This window comes from Amphiura filiformis, chromosome 2 (genome assembly GCF_039555335.1).
Source record: "Amphiura filiformis chromosome 2, Afil_fr2py, whole genome shotgun sequence".
NCBI classification, from domain to species: domain Eukaryota; kingdom Metazoa; phylum Echinodermata; class Ophiuroidea; order Amphilepidida; family Amphiuridae; genus Amphiura; species Amphiura filiformis.
Window position 1 is genome coordinate 83,902,286 of NC_092629.1, and position 21,682 is coordinate 83,923,967.

At 35.2% G+C, this 21,682-nt stretch overlaps 1 long non-coding RNA gene across 1 annotated transcript; it reads left to right on the forward strand.

Moving 5' to 3' along the window:
* Positions 1-2,012: 2,012 nt before the first annotated feature.
* LOC140146714 (uncharacterized) lies at positions 2,013-15,785 on the forward strand. Its single transcript, XR_011858292.1, has 3 exons — positions 2,013-2,113; positions 13,011-13,111; positions 15,716-15,785. It is a non-coding gene; the product is annotated as an uncharacterized lncRNA (long non-coding RNA).
* Positions 15,786-21,682: the final 5,897 nt, after the last annotated feature.

Below are 21,682 nucleotides of genomic sequence, written 5' to 3' on the forward strand. Positions count from 1 at the left end.
GCGTCTATCTATAATCAGTTGCAAATATTATGGCTAAATTCATCTTGAAATTCACGTTTTATGTTATGGGTTTTTTTCTCTCATTCAGTCGACTTCTTTGATATAGTAACTGGGATTGTCCAAACACGTGATTTTGTAACCTAATTCGGCGCTTTTAAAAGATATATACCTCGATGTTTAAGTTGCTGTATGGATGACCTGGTAGGGACTATATGCAACAGTTTGAGAGACAGTCGATTTGCTTATACATAATACTCTACTACTCTTTATGAACACGCAATGTAATAAAACATTGGTGTTTTTGATGATACATTGCCTACGTCATATTTCGAACAGTCTTAAAACTGTAAGTGCAAATTGTTGCATGTTAAAATTATGACCCGTTCTTCATGTTATTACGACTTTACTAAATGGGACCACTACGTCGCAGAAGCATGACGCAATGCCCGCTACGCGGCCACTTTTTTACTGTGTAAGCCACTGTCCGGAAGGTACATTAAGATATAACAAATGACATTTTGCCTGATTTTCCCAATCAAAAATGATCCAATACGTGTGAAATTCAGCTTTATTACAATCGATCATGCTTATTCCGTCGTGGTTATAGCTTGTTCTGTGAGAGTTAATGACTGTTATGGCGCCAACTGCTTCCATTCGTTAGGTAATAACAGTGATTCCCGTGAAAAGCATAAACAATATGTAGAACACATTGGTACGAGTGTCATAGAAACAGCAGTATTAACAAAAATGTGGAGATCCATTTATTGCATGTTGCTTCAATTGTCCTAACGGTAATGTGGACGCCAACTGTAATGTTATCCTTACAGGATGTCGCTTCTAGTCTGTTATTTGTTTTCAATAAATGCGATCATATCCAAATGACGAATGTATAAAGAAAGCTGGTTTCCAAAATTTTATGGTGACAAATATGCGTTAGTGTCTTTTGTTGTGTAGTGCCACTTTTTTCAAATTATTATTAGAAACAAGTAAGGCTATGATTTCCTATAATTATGTTATCATATGGTAATGGACGAGATTGGAAAACACATTAATCCTAGAACTACTGAGCCACATTTTGTAACACGAACTGTTGCAACCCTATAGTTTGTTAAATTATAAACGAATTTTCAATTATAAACGTCATATACCGTTATTTTGGGTACCAATATAACTATGAGTCTCTTCTATCCAGTGATACCAAAACAAGTACAACCATTCCCCACTTATTGTCGCTGTGAAGTTATAATGAGAGGGCATTCGTGCAAATTGTGAAAATACTGGCTATGTACAAAAGTATCGGCAAAATTGATATTTGGCTAAAAGTTCTATATTATAAAAATGCGATTTTCAACGAATTTTCTCCTCAATATAAAAGGAAATGACTACTAAAAAGTATTTCAACCAAACAAACAGGTAAAAAGTCACAAACTCTTGTAATAATTTATGAAAAAATGAAAATCATTGATTTTACTCTTGAAACCAATGGTGGGCCTCACCAACCCCCCTCTATGGTCATCTTTGACAGCCCGTCCTACCCCCGTTTAAAGTGCTGAGGTAAAAAAGTATCACTAAAATGAGCGCAAAGGATGGATCTACGATAAACTTAGGTACTTTGGGTGTAAACTTGTGAGTTGTTTTTTTTTTGTTGTTTTTTGTTTTTTTTTTTTTTTTGACGTATAAAAAAATCTTTAAAAAAAAGTATCCTTCTCCAACAACAACAACAACAAAAAACACTATAAAATCCAATAAACTCCAAAATAGTCAAAATCCAAAAAGGTCGCTTATGCAGGGGTGAAATTTGAACATTGTTTAAATCTGATTAAAGATTTTCTTATTATCATATGGATTCATATGAGTCATAGTAAAAAGGTAAAAAATAATGTTAAAGTGTGTGTTTTACCTCAAGGGACAAGCATTTAAAAGTGTTTTTACATGTTAATACTGTATATACCGTTTAACTAAAATATTATTGTGAGAATTAAAAACTATTGTCGTCACTTTTTTGTTGTGTTAGGATCGTGTGCCGCGGGAATCGTTGGTGTTCAGATGCCTCGATATTGCTTATTTGGTGATACAGTAAACACAGCATCAATTATGGAAGCAACTGGAAAAGGTAAGAGAAATAATGATGAGAAACAAGAAATGTCTTTAAAAGACAACGCCATGGATGCAGATCAACTTCATAACTTTGAATTGCAAGTACTTGGAATGCTAGTAAATTTGAATGTTTGGCACAACTAACCGGGGGTGAAATATTGGCATGTATTGGTAAATACACCACCAATGACATACTAGGAAATACTCAAAATTTTCATGTTGAAAGCTGAATTGAAAAATGTGTGCGAAATAGGTCTACATTTAAAAGGGTATTTCGTGATCCACATCCTCATCCCCCCCCCCCCACTTTTCTCAAAAAAAGTTGAGATTTTTATATCACTGGAAACCTCTGGCTACATAATGTTTATTTGCAAAATATTTCTTGCAGATTAATTCGTTTTGCAAAGATATCGTGACATTTGAATTTCGTTCTGGTGCACCAGAACGAAATTACAACACATTGTCTATGGAGCATTGTAATACACATAATCATGCATAACTCGCAAACTCAAAATCGGAATCAACTGACATTTTTGGAATAAGCTTTTTTCGTGGATATGTACTGAAAATGTCACAAAAAGAGGATGCTAGGATCACAGGATCACAAAATACTCCTTTAATTCATACCTCTAACAAACTGTTCAATTGAAATCACACCATCCGAGTTATACAACAATCTATATTCAGACAACCTTAAAAATGTTTGCTGCTTAAGGGATTTCATATCAATTCATAACTCCATATCTCTGTTCTTTACCCCTTCTGTGTTTTACCATTATTTTTACCATTTACCAATATTTGGTAAATTACAGTTAAAATCCATTAAAAACATGGTATTTTATTTGAGATATTTATTCGCAATGTATAGTTTATTGGTAGTTACACTGATCACATTATAATCAAAAAGACTGATTACTCAATCGCAGGGATTCCTGGGCTCAAACCAATCTTTATTTTTTCTGAATGTGTTGATTAATATATTGTTACTACTATAAACTGTCCAGTTGCTATACCAAAAATGTGTAAAACCAAAGCCACTATCTACCCCCAATAACTGGTATTTACCCCCCCCACCACCACCACCACCACCATCACCACCAGTGTCACTCCCAACATCAATTAGTGATGATAGTAGCCTTCTGCACTGTTTATACCCAGCTTGGTTCCTGTCTGGTCAGATAATTGCTCATTATTATCGTTGAATTAGTGATTACACTTGTTGACAGCTTATCAGCAGCCTGGATCAGCGGTGCAATTATATCATTTTTTCATAGAGCAATTGTTCAAAATGTTTAATGTCAAATGGTTCCTAAAAACCTTATTTGTGAATGGATTTCCATCGTTGAAAAAACAAAATGTATGTTTAATATATTATTTATTTCATTGACAGCAATTTCCTAAGTTTCCAACCATAGAGTTTCACCTGTTTACAAAATAAGTGTTTATTTCAGATTTCCAATTAATTATGTTATCAGTAAACCTGATAGGAGGTCAAATCCAAATCTTGCTAATATTTACATTGTTATAGTCAAAAACAATACTTTGTCCTGGTAGTCCCTGGCAACCCAGTCTGCATGTAGCTCATTCGTAAACATACACGACAGAAACCGGCTGTGAAGGAGCATACATGCACGTAAACAACTTTCTAGTATAATAAAATCCGTTTTTGAGTATAATAAAGAAAGTCATGCATTGGCAACATGAAGGAAATACCTATTGCCCACTTGGTAAAATGCATACTCGTAGCTGAATCTTGTACATCATAGCACCCAGTTTAGGTTTGTGGTTTCGAAATGTTGCAATTAAACATTGGTTCTTTCAAATATGAAACGCTAAAACACAAATCTAGAACAAACACTCATTATATTTAGAAAGATATAGCAAATTTTACATGATAGAGATTGGATCGAAGACAAAGTACATGTACACCCAGATTAGGTGACAATTCAGAATTAAGCCATGGCTGGAAAAAGTATTAAGCAGACGCACAACCCTAATCAGCCTACAAACTTACATACACAAATATCCAGGATGATCAGCCCTCTACTCTTTCTTAGTTAATATTGGCTATATTACATCTCTGGAATTGTATTTGAAAGAATGAGACTGTCGAAATATATTTGACTGCTGAATTGACCACTCGTTGTCATTCTAATGGTTATAACACGGATGAATATTACTGTAGGCGACACTCCCAAATTTTCATTTTACCTATTGTTCTTAAAATTAACCATTGCTTGTTTATGATTCAATTAAAATTTCCTGAAAAACAATCAGCTTAGGCCGGTATCCATAGTGACGTTCAACAGCCTAATACATGCTTGTTATCGCGCGAGGAAACAAGCACAATATAACCTAACGGCAGGTACAAATCACGGGAGGTGGAAGTTCCGGATATTGTGTGTCAGTCGTCAATGTTGTTCTGAGATCGTTTGTGGTGCACTGCACTCTCATGATTAGCTGGCAAAGTTCGCTAAACTATCACCGGCTTTATTGCTAACCTTAATCGTAGTTTAAGAAAGGGGTCGATGTTAATATACCGTGTGCGCCATTGTAAAATTATTACAACCTGCTAAAACTAGTTCGATATTAAGATACCGAATGGACATGCCTAAAAGGATATCAGAAATAGTAATACCATTAATTGTGTGCTCGTTACGTTAAGGGGGTACTACACCCCTGCCCAATTTTGTGCCTATTTTTGCATTTTTCTCACAAATTATAGAGCATTGGTGACATATAAGATATGTATATTATAGGGGCAAGGACTACAACTACTGCACTGGAAATTTTATTTCAGCACAGACAACAGTTGTGGAGTTACAGTCAACAATGAGGTAAAACCAATATTTGATCAATATATTGCCTTGAATTGCTGAATTTTCAGTGTAGTAGTTGTAGTCCTTGCCCCAATAATATACATATCTTACTTGTCACCAATGCGCTATAATTTTTGCGAAAAATGCAAAAAAAAGGCACAAAATTGGCCAGGGGTGTAGTACCCCCTTTAGTCTAGGTTGGTGATGTTACTTGATGAAGGAGACTCTACCGACGTGACAGATAATCTGTGCGGTATCTGTGTCTCACTATAAACAGCATGAGTATCGATACATATACAAGGATTATCTTATACGGTATACTCAAAATGCGGTATATTCACTATAAACACGCTGACTACAAACAGCATGAGTATCGGTACATAAGGATTATCGTATACGGGGTACTCAAAATATATTCACTATAAACACACTGATAGTCACCATCGAGCTTACATTTGAAGGAAGCAAAATAACGATCTTGCCTACAAAGGCTAGTGTTGATAACTAAATTAAAGGGACGAACATTTAGTAATAGAGAGATTGCGATGTTCCAAACGCAGCACGTGGAACGTACTTTTTCACGTACGTTTTTACGTACGTTAATACGGTGTTAAATATTGCTAGTCTCGGTTCCAAACTAAGATTGTGCTCATTCGTCACGAAGGAGTACAAGTCAGCTGGAATAAAGTCTATAATATTTGATGTAATCTAATCTAGGTCGATAGAGGGCATAGTGATTGAAAAAATAATAGTAAGCTGAGGCTCTGCCTAATTCAAACAGGCCACTTTTGATTTTGACTAAAATTTTGACCTACATGCTGATTAAACTTAATTGTTTTTTGTGCTCCCCAAATATTATAGTTGCCCAAAAACATATATTTTGGTAGGTTAAAGATCACTACATCCATACATCATGACTTTACTTTCAAAATGAGACTTTTTCGTCCTGAAAATTGGGCGCGTTGCATGGACTTAGACATGAGATAAAATCAGCATATTTCCACGTAGCATCTGCGTTTTATTCTTCGTTGGAATCCAAAATGAGAAATCGCAATGTCATTTTTTGTACGCAAAGTATCACACACATTTCAATGGGCAATCTCTGCGTATGAATATTGCGTTTAAATTTAGTCCATTTTTAACACATCGCTGTACCTTTATTATAATGCATTGTTACAAAGAAAAGGGATGATAATAATTATTAGACTTTCCTTCGAATGTTCATTATCTTTGACTGTCTTTAACATATTGTGAAATGCACAAATTTTGTGCATTTTCAACGATGTATCCACGTCGATTTCGCACGTGGAATATCTTCAAAAATAGCTAAATACGTGACCTCGCTTCGATACAGGAGAGTGGTTTTGAATAGATCCACGTCCGATGTCTACGTTTGGAAATCGCAATGTCTCTATTAACTTCAAATAAACGTGCTTTGACATGTATGTATGCGGCGAAAATGAGGTGTTAGACTGGGTTCCCCCTAAATGTTTCCGGGGCACGAATTATCACCTTTAAAAATCCTACCGCAAGAAAATAAAAATAATACAGTAATTGCCCCCTGCATTTACCTTTAAGATCGCAAAAAAGCACTGTCTTTTGGACCAAAATATATAGGTTCAATATGAGCAGAAAAGTGGTAACATGAAGAGTAACATTTTTTACTGCACAATTTTGTATATGGCAAGCACGTGAAAACCCATTGTGCTCCCCATTGCATGCGCGTATTTGGGGGGGGCTTTGGGGGCGCCAGCCCCCCGGGGTAAAAGCAGGGGCGGCCAAAATGAAGGGGCGGCGGAAGAAGGCGGCAAAAACAGGGGCGGCAAAAACGAAGGGGCGGCAAAAAGAATTAGTAAATACAAAAGGGCGGAAAAATTTGATAAAGCATAACAATTTTTGAAAAAATGGTACTATATACATCAAAATGTGCTGCTTTTAGGGCGCTAGCGCCTGAAACCTTTTTTTTTCCCTTTTTTTTCTCTTCACTTTTTCAAACGACCGAGAAAAAATTGGGTCAACCTTTTCGGGCTGTTGAGGAAGGGCGGCAAAATTGAATTTTCTTCAGCCCCCGGGGTTGGGGCGGCCACGGTACGCCACTGCATTGTTTACTCGTTATTCTATTGCTGATCGATTTCAATTGTTTGGAATTCCCCTGCACATTAGTTTTGGTAATATGTAGTTATTATTTTGGATGAAAAAACGCGGGCATTTCTTCTCATCTAATCATAACAAGCTTTATACCTACGAAAACCTGAAAGCATCAGTATTCATTTATGTTCCGTCCGTACGTGGGAAAAAAAGAGCGACAGGCTAATTGGTTGTGTGCGTTAAACGGACAAGCCCCTCTTAATTACGCGATAAATACTAGTAAATGTGCTTTTAAAAAGGCAGATCCACGAAGGTTTAATTTAAATGCTGCGCCGGCCGCCGTCACTGTGCTACAAGGATTACACTATTAACGTGTTCTTGCATCGGTGCTTTTTATTTTCTAGTCAGTCACAGATGTATTTATTACGGGATGCTAGTTGCTTTAAACCTTTTGGACCAGTAAATGAAAAAAATCCGAACGGTCAATAAACTTTAATCATTGCATTTTATGATCGCGTGACAATTGGACACATTTTAGAGGACCTTATATGATCTTGCCCGAAATTTTTTGATGAAATTAATTTATTATTTTACCTAACTAAAAAATATTATATTATTTGCAGAAATAAATACATAAATGAGAACGTACATTATGCAATACATACATGAAACATTATAACTTTTGTTATAAACGGAGAACAAAAAACTTTTTTAAGTTTCAAAGTGTATTATACTTTATTTATCAGTCCCCTATAGATGTAAAATGTTTACGGGATATTAACATTCAGAAATTTTAAAATATATTATGAGAAGTTCACACATGAACCAGGTCAATTTACACTGATTTCAATGGGGCTAATTAGGTGGATGTTTTTCATCATGTTCTACTGAAATATGGTCATGTTTTTTGTGACGTCATCACTTCGGTACTCTATATTAATACCCAATGATGTAATGCACATCGTTTCCTTAGTTGCTTGTGTCCAAACACTAAATTTGCCGAAAATCAACTGTTGTATTTGCCTTATTCGGACAAATGAATATATGAATACAAAAGCCACCCAAGTCCATACATTGGCCAAATTGAGTTAAGCATGGGAAAGTGTTGCTATACATAGGCCTACATATACATACATATACATAACTGTGTGCTTTATTTTGTATTATCTTACTAGTGGTAATCTCATTCCAACATTATTGTCTTAGTATATGATTCAAAAACCCAAGTCCAGAATTTTAAAATGAACCCCACGAAGTCCCTGAAATACTAATCGTCATACCTAATACAGTTTAACCCACCCATTTGCACGTACAACTTACCATATTGACCAGGTAAATCTAACTGAAGGAATTAAAATGATACACAGGTTTTTTTCTCAAAATCACTTCCCATGGACTTTGGTGGGTTTTGGATTCATGTATTCAAATGTATAGCGTATTTAGACGGGCGTTGTTTTAAGTTCAGAATGTGTATGTGGCACGCTTTGTTGTTTCCGTTACTTTATATGAATATGCAAAAGCGGCAAGCTTTGAATTTGCCTATTAAAGGCTTGATTTTTCTGTAGTATACCTGCTACAAGATTAGTACTTCATTACAATACTTAGTACGCTTTAAGGGTTGTGTTTAGCTATTTCAGGTGGGTAGGGGTAGAAAAAAGATTATTGCCATTTTGACCAAAACACGTGAGTATTTATGATTTGCCAAACAGAAACTAACAGAATAATACCTAAAAGTATCACTTTTTAATCATTTTGTCATAAATACGACTTTCCACCATTTACAATTATTTGTACCGGGGTGTGCCTGTTGTCAAGTCGATCAAGATTGTGATGTAACATTCCGTACAGAGGGTAATCAGTACGGCGTGAAAAGTATGGCTTCTATAAGGTTACAATAAGGAACAAACCAAAAGATCGATGCCGTCCAATAAACGTAACTAGTTTCGTTTCTCAGCCGACCCCCTCCCCCATGCCAGAAACGTAATAATGAAATGTTGGAAATTTTGACATAATAATAATAATGACACATTCTTCAGACCGATGTTTTTGTACAAACGTAATCGAGTATTTTTACCCCTACCCCTTAAACGAAACTGGTTTCGTTTATAAGACGTTATCGATTTTTGGTTTGTTCCTAAAACAGGTAATAGGTATGAATGGCCGTGTAATCGATCTAGAAAAACCTGTCTCGCTGTCATCTTAAGCTGCATGGGTGTCCCAGAAAGATCCATACCGGGAAAGTTGAATTTTGTAGGTAGCATTGTTATCAGTCGTATTGTTTTGAGTTCTAAATATTACATATATTTAGCTTTCTTGGTAATTTAAGATTTTAAAGATCGAATGTTTCTAAAAAAAATCACCGAATATTGCGTACAATGGTGAAGTTTAAGTTTTGACAATACAATCTATTATGAAAATAATGAAGTAACCGTTCAGCACAAAGTTATTTGGAAAAAGTTTTGCAGCTAATTTTGTTATGATCTATCGATTACTAGCATGCATGGTATAAAGGATTTGTTAAGCTTGATTGACCTAATACTGCATGTGTCGTCTTTGGCGGCAGTTTCGAAAATAATGATTGCGGTGTATGAGTTTCATCATTTGAAATGCCGGCAGAGATTGATTTAGGGCCTATTATAAAAATATTATAGAGAAGATTCGTCCTTGTGCCACAGCATGTATTTATGTCCCTATTGGCAAACACACAACTAGGAAAAGGTGAAGATTACATTTGCAGCAAGTTTTTCTTAAACAAGTTATACCCTCTATAAGAATTACATTTTTGGCGTAAAATTGATCGTAATTTTTTTTTTTTTAATTCAGCACAAATATCGGGACTAATATTGAAAACACATGAAAAAGGTCACTTAAATCAATATTAAGAATTATTCAGTGTTTCAAGCTCTACATTTGTGCCAAATTTGGTGTATCTCCTTTGACAACTGAATGATTTCTACACTATATTGCAAAGTACGTCTACGTCTGGGCGATAGTGATAAAGCAGGTCAATGTCTGGTGCTTATGAAGCCTGTGCTGTAAGTTACACACGTGCAATTTTTGTCCAGTTTTAAGAATATCAATATCACGCCAAAACGAATCAAGTTTTTGAAATGAAAGTAACACAATAAGTAGGTGACATTTATGTCATTAGAGCTTGCGAAATGACGTTACTTTAACTTTAACTTTAACGTCTAGAGGATTATAGAGGATTATGTATTCAAAACCAAGGTGGTTTTGAATACATAATCTCTGTAATCCTCTAGACGTTAAAGTAAAGTTAAAGTAACGTCATTTCGCAAGCTCTATTGTATTCCATGTACCGGTACTAAAATTAAATACACTGTTGATTAATTTTTCAAACACGGTATAGATCATTCTGGAACACCCTGTATCTCAGAACTGTCCTTCAACACAGGTGGTAGTATACGGTTATATTGTTCCGGTCCATTTATGACATAGCCATCCTCATTTTAATACATGATAATACAATAAAACATGAGATCGGTTTGAATGGTTGTGGAATCAAACTAGAGACCTGTTCCTTTGTCACCTTTATAGACCTGATAAATCAAGCGGAACGATTCTTGTCATATCGTTTTACAGAATTGGTCGTATTGCCAGCGCTGCAGTGTTAGTATTAACTTTGGGCTTCTTATGAATTGACTGTCAATATCTTATACTAGGTATACATTAAAACTCAAACGGGAGAAAGAATCGCGCATACGCATGTTAGAACATTTTCAACAATGTTTTAAAATTGTATATTACAATGTATTTACATTAACATTGTACCCTAAATAACATGGACATTTGGGTGATATGTTGATGTAGTTACGGGCCATATTTAGTGCCGATTTGTCCCAATTTGCTTTTGACTTGCCTGGCAACACTCCATAAAATATGGCTAGTCGTGTGAAGACAAAGTTGAAGACCTATAAGGAGTTATATTCGTTCTCAAATGGAATCATTATGAAGATCGTAAGTAAAAGTAATATAATAACATAGCGCTATTAGCTCGCCTATGAACCTTGATATTCGTTAGTTAACCGGATAAATAACTTCGGCAAAACTGACAAACTTGTAGGCCCCCTACCAAAATTGGCGTTAACTCGTTACTGTCGAAAATGTACAAAATATGGCTTCCGTGAATCTGAAAATATTGATATTTCAAAATTGGTTAATTGTATTACCATAAATCGAACACGGACATGCAGGATGGTATCTCCAGAAGTCTTTTTGCCTAAAAAATGGAATTTTGTTGAATTTAGAGTAACAAAATAACATGCGCCAGACAGTGGTCGACGAGACTGTAAAATCAGGTAGAAGTTTGTATGTTGACGAGCTTCGAACATGCCTTCGTCGCATTCCGAAGTCACAAATATCTATCATAATTCTTATTTCAAGGTCCTGTAAATACCTCAGCAAAAAGATAGGGGCATCGTCCAACACGGACTGCTCGAAAAGAGTTCACCTATAAAAAACTGCGTGGGCTGTTATGCGTCGTTATATGTACAGGCATATTTGAAGAATTTCCTATCAACTAATAATATTAAGATTGCTAAAATATTAATCTAAAGACTTCAATCTTTCATGTGCACCATAAATTTTGCACCTGAGATAGATATTGCTAGGCAAAATTTCACAGCAAACATTGCAGTTTTCTCCCATTTCGGAGATATTTGAGACAATACAGCTCGACCCCTTAAAAGGTTCGCTCACCGTTCGCTGGCATATTACTGCTTATGACTTGTATAAAAACTAATACTATAGTACCAGGTATTCCCATTTGAAATTCAAACTCCCTGAGTGGATGATTAGGGTCATTTTTTCCATAAGGGTGTATGTATTTCAACCGGAATAGCCCATTATCAGTACTAGAGTTTTATTCAATATTTTGAGCAATCTTCCATTAGCCATAACAACTTTATTTTACATAAAATAACAACAGAGTAACATGAGCCCTTTATTACCGTTATACATGTATTATATTATATTATATTATATTATATTATATTATTATATTCCCAGTCATAAGTCATTTAAATCCTAGAGATTGGCAGGAGTTCATAGAAATATAAATTTAAACTAATCAATCATCTCTTGGTGATGCATGCAAACATGCTTATGTAAAATGATATAAAGTTCAGAGAGAGCGACGTCAACTAGTGCTTTTGTTTGACTCTGATCCCCGATTTAATCCACGGCAGATGCTAACTTCATATTAAATTGTCCGCTTTCTCTATAAATGTTTATTCACCCAGCAAACACAAAACGTTTTCGACATCATTCGCAAAAGGTTATAAAAGGTTGTCAGAAAACGTTTAAATGTCGGGTTATATTAAGGGTATATTAAGAGTATAAAACGTTTTCATACCCTTAAAACACATTTTTTGATAATCTACTGCTTAGCAAACAAAAATGTTTTACAGAAAACGTTTAAATGTCGGGTTATATAAAAGGTATAAAAACGTTTTAATAACATTCCAAAAACATTCTTGAAAACTTGATACAAAACATTCTAAACAGAATGTTATTTTGGGGTTGAAAAAATATTTTGAGAAAAATGTTTGCCCAAAATATTTTCAATAACGTTTTAATAACGTTTTCATGACCTTTATATAACCCGACATTTAAATGTTATTAAAAAAAAAAAAAAAAAACATTTTAACAACATTTATGTGTTTGCTGAGTTTAAATATTTTAACATAATGTTATTTAAGTATTGACACAATATTTGGCCAAAAGTTTGCAAAAATAGTTTACAATAACATTTTTGAAAACATTTAAAAATATTGTTGTAGTGTGTTTTCATACAAAACGTTTTGAAACGTTACCATGACCTTTGTATAACCCGACATTTTAATGTTATTAAAACGTTTTTACCTAAACCAAAAGCCAAAATATAACTTATTTAAAACGTTTTTAAAACGTTTTTGTGTTTGCTGGGCAGTTGTCTGAATTCTTTACACCTGGTTACAATATCAATTAAACGTCTATTTTTTACAGCTCGGAAAATTCACATAAGTGAAGCCACGATGATGGCCCTTGAAATAGACCGACGGACAGACAAGTTTAGGGTGATACCAAGAGGCGAGATTGACATTAAGGTACGTACACACTTGTTGCACAACGTTCCATTGCAAGTTCCCGATATTCAATGTGGTTCTGCAACTTTTCTTTCAGTATAATAAATATTACAAAATATAAACAACCTATACGGGCAAAATATATAAATAACTTTTAACCCTTCATGGTGAGAGAAGTATGTTTAACTTTAACTTGCATATTCTTCTTGGTCTTAAATAACTTTTATCTGGGTGTATACCGGAGGAGTGGGGAAAATTAAATAGCAATTCGGTATAATGATAATAATAATAATAATAATAATAATAATAATAATAATAATAATAATAATAATAATAATAATAATAATAATAATACTCACTTTGAACGTTTATAACTAACTCTACTATACAGCAACTGACACCAATCATGAAGATGTCTTTGCCAAATAATGTGACATACAAACCTACCAACATAATAAATAAATTACTGTTAAGATTTGGGCATATTACACCAAAAACAAAGCAATGCCTTTTCAACACATTTCCGGATCCCAAGTGTCCACTACCTTTTCTCAACATCTACAGGGTGTCCCAGAATGATTTGTACCGTGTTTGCAAAAATAACTAAAAATAGAAGACGGGCAGTGTATCTATTTTTGATACATGCATTATAATGCTAGACATGTCTCCTACTTATTCTGTGAATTTCAGCACGCTACCTTTATTTGTTTTGGCGTGGCATGCAATAATGTAAAATCAATGAAAAACTGCTTTTCATTTTCAGCGCAAACGACTCGCATACCCTTGAAAATGGCACGATACGATTAAATAAAGAACGTGGGATGTTTGGCACAGCATTTCGACGACAACTACTGTTGGGGTTGGGCCTTAAAGCTTGCCAGACAGCTGCAATCTTCGCTCTAGTTCTTGCAGTCTTACGAGCACCTGAAGCTTCACTCTGCCGATTCCTGACAGTTCTGTGCTCGTCAAACTTCTTTACGTTATACACTATCGCTCCTTTGACTGGAACGCGTGCTCGCGGAAATCGTCTAATGAATCTTCTTTGCGTCTCAACATAGCTGCCGGTTTGCCAGTAAGTTTTTGAAAGGAATCTACGCTGCTGCACAATAAATTGAGGAGCCATCTTTTCTGTACCACAACCAGTTCGACCTCTGCAAGCATTTCAAATTACATGGACCTCACACCACAATAACTAAAACTACCGCCAAAGAGAGAATGGGATTAGGCCGCAAATCCTTAATTCCATGTAATGATTGCTTCGTAACGTCATAAATAATAGATAGATATCGGCTATTTATATAGTGGAAATATGAACAGGGCACAACTAAAATAGCTGCATAACTTTTTCCAAATAACTTTGTGCTGAACGGTTAGTAATGTTACAGATTTTCAAAATAGGTTGCGTTGTCAAAACTTAGAATTCACCATTTTTACGCAATCTTCTATAACTTCTACTAGAAACGTCCAATTTTTAAAATCTAAAAAATCTGAGAAAGCTAAATATATGTAAAACTTAAAATGTAAAACAATATGAACATTTAACATGCCCTTCATACCTAAAAAATTCCATCTTTCCCGGTACAGATCATTCTGGGACACCCTGTATACCAATTTTTCTCCATTCATATCGATTAAAAATTTATAATTCTCATATTGTAATACTAAGACTACCACAATGACATACAATTCCAAGAACTCTGTCACAAGACTCTTCCACCTGGACATATTTCTCAATAATTTGCAGTGGACGAGGACAGACTGCGAGGTCAACATTTGACATGAAATTCGTTCTTCTTTTTGTAACTGCGAGGTCAAGGAAATTAATGTCACAATTATCAGTGAAAAAAAAACATACTTTTTTCTGAATGGTGTTAATATATTGCATTTGAGGTGTACTTTTGATTGGTCTTGTATGTTTCATAGGCACGGCTGTTATGTGATATAGAATTGGCTTCATAATAAACTAAATGCAAACTGATGGCGCTATTTATCCTAAATCATATTTCTTTATTTGCAAGGGTTGGGTGATTAATATCTCCATTAAAACAGCTGGAATAGGTGAAACAAGCAACAAGGAAATTTTATATACATATTTTATCAAACAATAAAAGGAATTATTTGTATTAAAAGCTTGAAAGGGTTATTTCCAGTAACTAAATAGCGCCACCAACTTTGGCAATAATAGATACATTTTATATCCGAAAAAGCTTTAAAAATACTATAAAAGTGAATAATTTTGTAAAAGAGGGAAAATTAAAGTTGAGAACGACTCAAAAGCATCTGTATACATTAGCACGATATCACTTTTAGCTGTTTAAGCCTAAAATTTGGTTATACATGATGTTTTGTTTGAAAATCTAATACATGATCCCATCAAACAACCGTGTAGGGAAGGGAAACATATGTTTGATATCTATGAATTTGTTCTTTCCAAATATTTTGATATATTCTCTACTCAGCTAATCCTTGTGAAGGATATGACGGTTGAAAATGGTATCGAGACTTTCGGCACCCTCTGTATAATAAAAATTCTACAAATAATAATTGCATTACTACGACTCCACTGCTGACCAATTCTATGATTTACTGATCATTTACTCCCGTTTCATTAATATTGTGTTGCAGGTTAAAGGCACCACGATGCATTCCTACTGGTTGGAACCTGCTCAACGTCATTCCGAAACAGGACAGGAACACCACGTTGTATGGGAAACTACTTCGTTTATTTCTCAGCGTTGCGCTGCATCACGGTCACCAGAGCAAATTGTATAGCAGACGGGTTTTATTAGTGACGAATAAAAAGGAAAAACAGGGACCTATGACCTCTTGAAAATCAAATTTATTTTATAATTGTAAATATGGGTTAGTTTCCCCATTTAAGTTCATGATTGTGTGCGCTTATAATGTATATCCTTGGTCCGAATAATCAGTCTCAGAACAAAATATTAATTTCTGACATGATCGTGTTCTGGGTCTGAACTGTTTCCGTTTGAAATCTTGATGGCAAATTGGACAAAACAAGCACATGGTTCTACTTGACAGCTTTTTTAAAAATCCCTATTCATGTTACGTGAATCACGCTATTGTGGACCATCATTCTGATACTTAAGTGTTTTGACAAGCGGAACGTCTTTTGTCTACCTCTCTGTTTGTAAACAGATGAGGAGGTCAAAATTGTCATCCTCGCCGAATAGGAAAGTCAGTGTAATAGTACGGCACTAGTATACCGTACGTATTTAAATATTTTGTTTAATTATTTTGATGTATTTTGATATATATTTTAATGTGACCCCTTGGCCTCATGGAAGAACAGAGGACACCTTAAAACATCCACTGAGAGAAAAAATAAAACAAAACAAAGGTCAACATAAAATGCTTGTTTTTGGCTAAAATGGCATTTTTTCTGGTCTTGTTGCTATAAGATTTAAAACAGCTGATGTTCTTGATATTAAAGCCATAGTGTACGATCTTATAATATGAAATTGGTAAATTTTTTTCAAACCTGATTTTTTTCTCATATTTGTAACGTTTACACATGTCCCAACTTGCACCTAAATGGAATCGGCCAAATTTGTTGTCTTTGTAGGTCAACAGAGCAAAATTCGACATATCTTACTATAATTCACCGGATCTCTGTCTGTCTGTCTGTCTGTCTGTATCTGTCCGCACCTTTTCTCAGAGACTAGGGGTCGCACGTTCCTCAAACTTGGTGGGTGGGTGCAGCTTGATATGAGAAAGAACCAGTTTATATTTTTAAGGTCAAAGGTCAAAGACCGGGTCAAGTCCAATTGAAGTCTAATTTTAAATTGCTCCTATGCAGCTCAAACTTAGTGGGTGTGTTGACCTTGGACTAACAAATAAAAGTTTCCACGGTGACTTTTTCGTCAGACCTACGGTTAAGAGGTCATAGGTCAAGAAAGGTAAAAATTTCACATTGCCCCTATGGAGCTCAAACTTGGTGGGTGGGTGGATCTTGGACTAACAAACAAAAGTTTCCACGGTGACCTTTTTGTCAGACCTACGGTTAAGAGGTCATAGGTCAAAAAAGGTAGAAATTTCAAATTGCCTCTATGGAGCTCAAACTTGGTGGGTGAGTGGACCTTGGACTAACAAACAAAAGTTTTCACGTTGACCTTAATGTCAGACCTACGGTTAAGAGGTCATAGGTCAAAAAACGTGTAAATTTCAAATTGCTAATATAATGCAGCTCAAACTTTGTGAGTGGGTGTAACTTTGGCCAAAGAAGCTCAGGATTGCGTTTGTTAGGTCCTTCATGGTCAAAGGTCAGGTCAAATTTCAAATTGAGGGCGAATGTAAGGTCAAATTGTAAAACGCTGCAAGTGAGCTCAGCTGTGAGGAAAGTGATCCCAGCCAAAGGACACACCCTGATTTTGAGATCTGCAAAAGCCAATAACCATGATAACCGAAAACCGCGAGATACGGGTAACCGCCCAGTTATCATAATTTACAAATTATGATAATATGTCCTCCCATATAAACTGCATGTTAAATGGTCAAAATAACCAGTGGGGTTTCTTTCATTTGTTCTTGTTATTTCAACTTAAAATGGACAGCAAAAAGAAAATGATATTATTTCATCAGTTTGAATAAAGAATAACCAAATTAAAATTTGACGGAAATCGTACATTAAGGCTTTAAAGGGTATCACAATTTTAGATATTTGCAGGATTCAATTTTGATGGCAAGCTCCCCAAAACGATACTTTTTATGTTGACCTTTGATTTTCAAGAGGTTATAGGTCAAAAACATTCATGAAATTGTCATTTTTTATGTACACATTCATATCAATGTATTGGTATATTTTTTTATTTTAAATATCTTTTCTTAATTACATTTTTTACGGTAAAAGGTTAGCTATTTGGTCAAAATTCAGCAAAATCATCAAAATAATCCATTTGCCTAAAAATATTGCATTGTTAACGAACTTGACAATACATGTGACATGTATCCTCAACAGCAAATATGAAGTTCATTTATTTTTATTTACTTTCAAAATTAGCTGTTTGAGACTGACATTTTGGATTTAAAAAAAAGGTAAACAAATCACAAAAACTGTCTTTTTCAACCCAAATAATTCAGAAATGCCAGCCGGGCTATAGAGAAAGATAAGACTCTGATGGCTAATCCAAACCTGGCTTTATCCAACATGTTGCAAGAAAATCTTAACTAGAGCAGATAGACTTTTTTTCGTTGTTGAAAGGGGTTCAATCATGTTTCACCGTTGTTCATCACCAATTAACAACTCGCGTCTGGCGCGTCTGCGTGGTTTACTTCGCTCGGATTACTAAAGCGGCCCTCGCGAAGTTAGACTGTCCCACAGTCTCGGTTCGGTCCGGCCTGGATAATGGAACGATACATAATTGCATAATAGCCTACCAAAATATGCCATAGTCCTTCACCTCCCCCCCATTCTAAATACACAGCCCAAAACCAATTCCTCTCTCTACACAAATTAGCTCAAATTGATGCCACTACACTGATCACACCTCCTATATTGAACGCTAAAATTCAGTGACCGCTCCCCACGCCGAGACTGTTCCGAAGTGTTAGAGATTTCACTTCCAAATATTCGTTCAACGAAGCCCGGTGATTCTGATGTCAATTACGAAAGCCCCGCCCCAGTTTCAATTCAAATATGGTAGCACAAAGCTATGCCGCGGGATGTGACGCAAGATCGGATGGGACACTTGTCATTGCTTGTCAACAACTGAGAGGTATTGAGCTCAAGTGGCACGCGTCTGATAGACCCATGGTACGCGCAATAATAAAAGGCAACCACTCGACTCGGACTTAGGCCTATTGTCCATATTGCGTATATTATCGCGTGCGGTTTGCAAATGTTTGCACATTATTTAGCTAGGGAAGCCTTTTCAAATATCCCCGCGCTGCCAAGCTGCGTTGATTGGTCGGATACAATATCGTTGCTTTAGTCGCTTACACAAACGTTAATGTAGTGAAAACATGGACGTGGTATATAGAAAGATTGCGTGACTCCAAATCCGTAAAAGTGAACTCCCAGCATTTTGTGGGAACTGGAAGTCAAATTGCTTACAGACTGGGAGGGTCCATGTATTGGGTTGATTTTTAATGCTATGTAATCTACATTACCAGTCGTTCTCCATGGACCCGAGGGAGGGTCTATCGCGAAGTAAGCCACACAGACGACGCGAACGCATCGTTGTTAATCGGTGATGAACAACGGTGAAACATGGTTGAATCCCTAAATCAAGTTGAATGGACAGGCTGGATGTGGATTGTTATGCTGTTTGTGCTAAGTTTCATACTTTAATTAGGGCCAGTAAAAGTTTAATAAGGTGAAAATGTTGTGTAAGCTGGTGTATGTAACCACCCTCCGAGTTGCATTGTGAACAATTGTATGAACTTCCTAATTCATGAAAGGTTAAGCAGTCATTTTATTTACTTAATTTCAATCATCTTTTTCTTCGTTGTCCCATCACTCGTCCCATCTGTTTCACCTCCCTCTTTCTCAAAGTTCTCCTCTCTCTCTCTGGTTGTGGAATCGATCTAGAGACCTGTCCCTCTGTCATTTAAATTTTTATACCGTTGTCTTATTGTATACACTCTGTACACAACTACATATTATAAATAAATAAATAAATAAATAAATAAATAAATAAATAAATAAATAAATAAATAAATAAATAAATAAATAAATAAATAAATAAATAAATAATATATGTATTCATAGTTTTTTTTAATAGAGTGCTCAATCCCAAGGAGAAGAAGAAAAATCAAAGTTTAGACCTATAATAGAAGTCGTTACTCTGAGTTTCATGCCTAAAGGCGATCGTCAGACGACTTGTCGAAAATAGAAAATTCCTATTTAAAGCGGTTGTTTGATGGCTGCGTCATTATTTTTTTAAGGCAAAGTACAAATAATTACTTTTAAGTACAAATAAATACGTTTATTATTCTAGTACTCTTTTATACTTTACCGTGTGTGTTACCGACTGCTTTGCCGATTAGAAAATAGCGGATATACGATCTTAGCCTCGATATTGTACCATATTGATTAATTCATGAACGTTATGTCCATATTTAAGAATACCGGAAACTTAAGGGATCTAAAATGAGCGTTTATTGCGTTTCGACATTATTTTTTGTGGGACATGAGAGCACCTCGGACCTATCGAATTGCATTCTGAATACGAAGCATGTCTTTCTGATATCAAATAATTTTCATTTTTGAAAATCACGATATAATACAAATTTTATGACAAATTATAAAAATTTGATATTTTTCAAATTTTGATATATAACAGTAAATTATATAAATCTAATGATATATTCTTAAAGTGTATGTAGCAGGAGGAAAAGCCGATGGTCAATTGAAAATTTTGACCTTTCATATTGAAGATATGGATATTTTCCCAAAAAGACCTGATTTTTTTTGGTGTTTTGGGAAAAATCCATATCTTCAATACGAAAGGTCAACATTTTCAATTGATCGTCGGCTTTTCATCCCACCTACATACACTTTAAGTATAAATCATCAGATTTATAAAGTTTACTTCAAGTACTGTTAAATATCAAAAATATCAATTTTTAATGATTTGCCATAAAATGTGCATTAAATTGCGAATTTAAAAAATCAAAATTATTTGATATCAGAATGACATTCTTCGTATTCAGAATGCAATTCGATATGTCTGATGTGCTCTGATGTCCCAAAATAAATACTGTCCAAACGTTCATACCCCAGCCCTTAATGGTAATACGATATTATACTGGGCATCGTCACTTGTTAAGGTTGTTGGTTTTGTGTTTCTTAAGGTGAATTTATGTATATAGGTTTTATGTTATAATTAAATTCAGGTGAGTTGAAACCATCCAAAAGGGGAAGTGCTCAACCCGTTAGGGGAGCATGAACATAAACATAATTTATGTTTAGGTTTTATGTTATGTTGTTGTTCACGCGACCGTTTCTTCCATGATTCTGTCAAGGGCTAAGTGCAAGAATTCCCTATTTATAAAAGCTGTTACACATATGTGACCAGCTCCAACAAAACCCGGAACAAGTCGCCAGGCATGTTTTTGAGTTATAGGCCTTTAAAGATGACATTTCCATTAAAATAAATCAAATTTTGGAATTCTTAATTTCATGGTATTTGACCTTGGGCCTGTGTGGACTTTCAAATCTTTGAAAGTACTTACTAAAAGTAGGATTATTTAATCAATAATTGACAGTTGAACTTTGGTGATCCCTTTTTAATCATATGTAAGGCAGAAAACTAATTAGCACATTGCTGAAACTAGCAATTTGGCAAAAATATCAAGGTATCATTTCCAAATTATCCATATCTTGAAAAATATTGATGCTATGTATACAATTTTGGTATTATTTTGAAGCTTATTGTCTCATGCTTACATGTGTATTCATTCATGAAATGTCAAAAATGCGACTTGTTCCTGGTTTTGTCGGAACGGGTCACATATTTCTGCATTCAACACCATCGGTGTGCTGTGGGCGAATGGGGAAGGTTGAGTGCTCATAAACCGGCTTATAACCCGCCAAAGTCCAGAGACCCCAGTGCGCAACATACTGTGAAA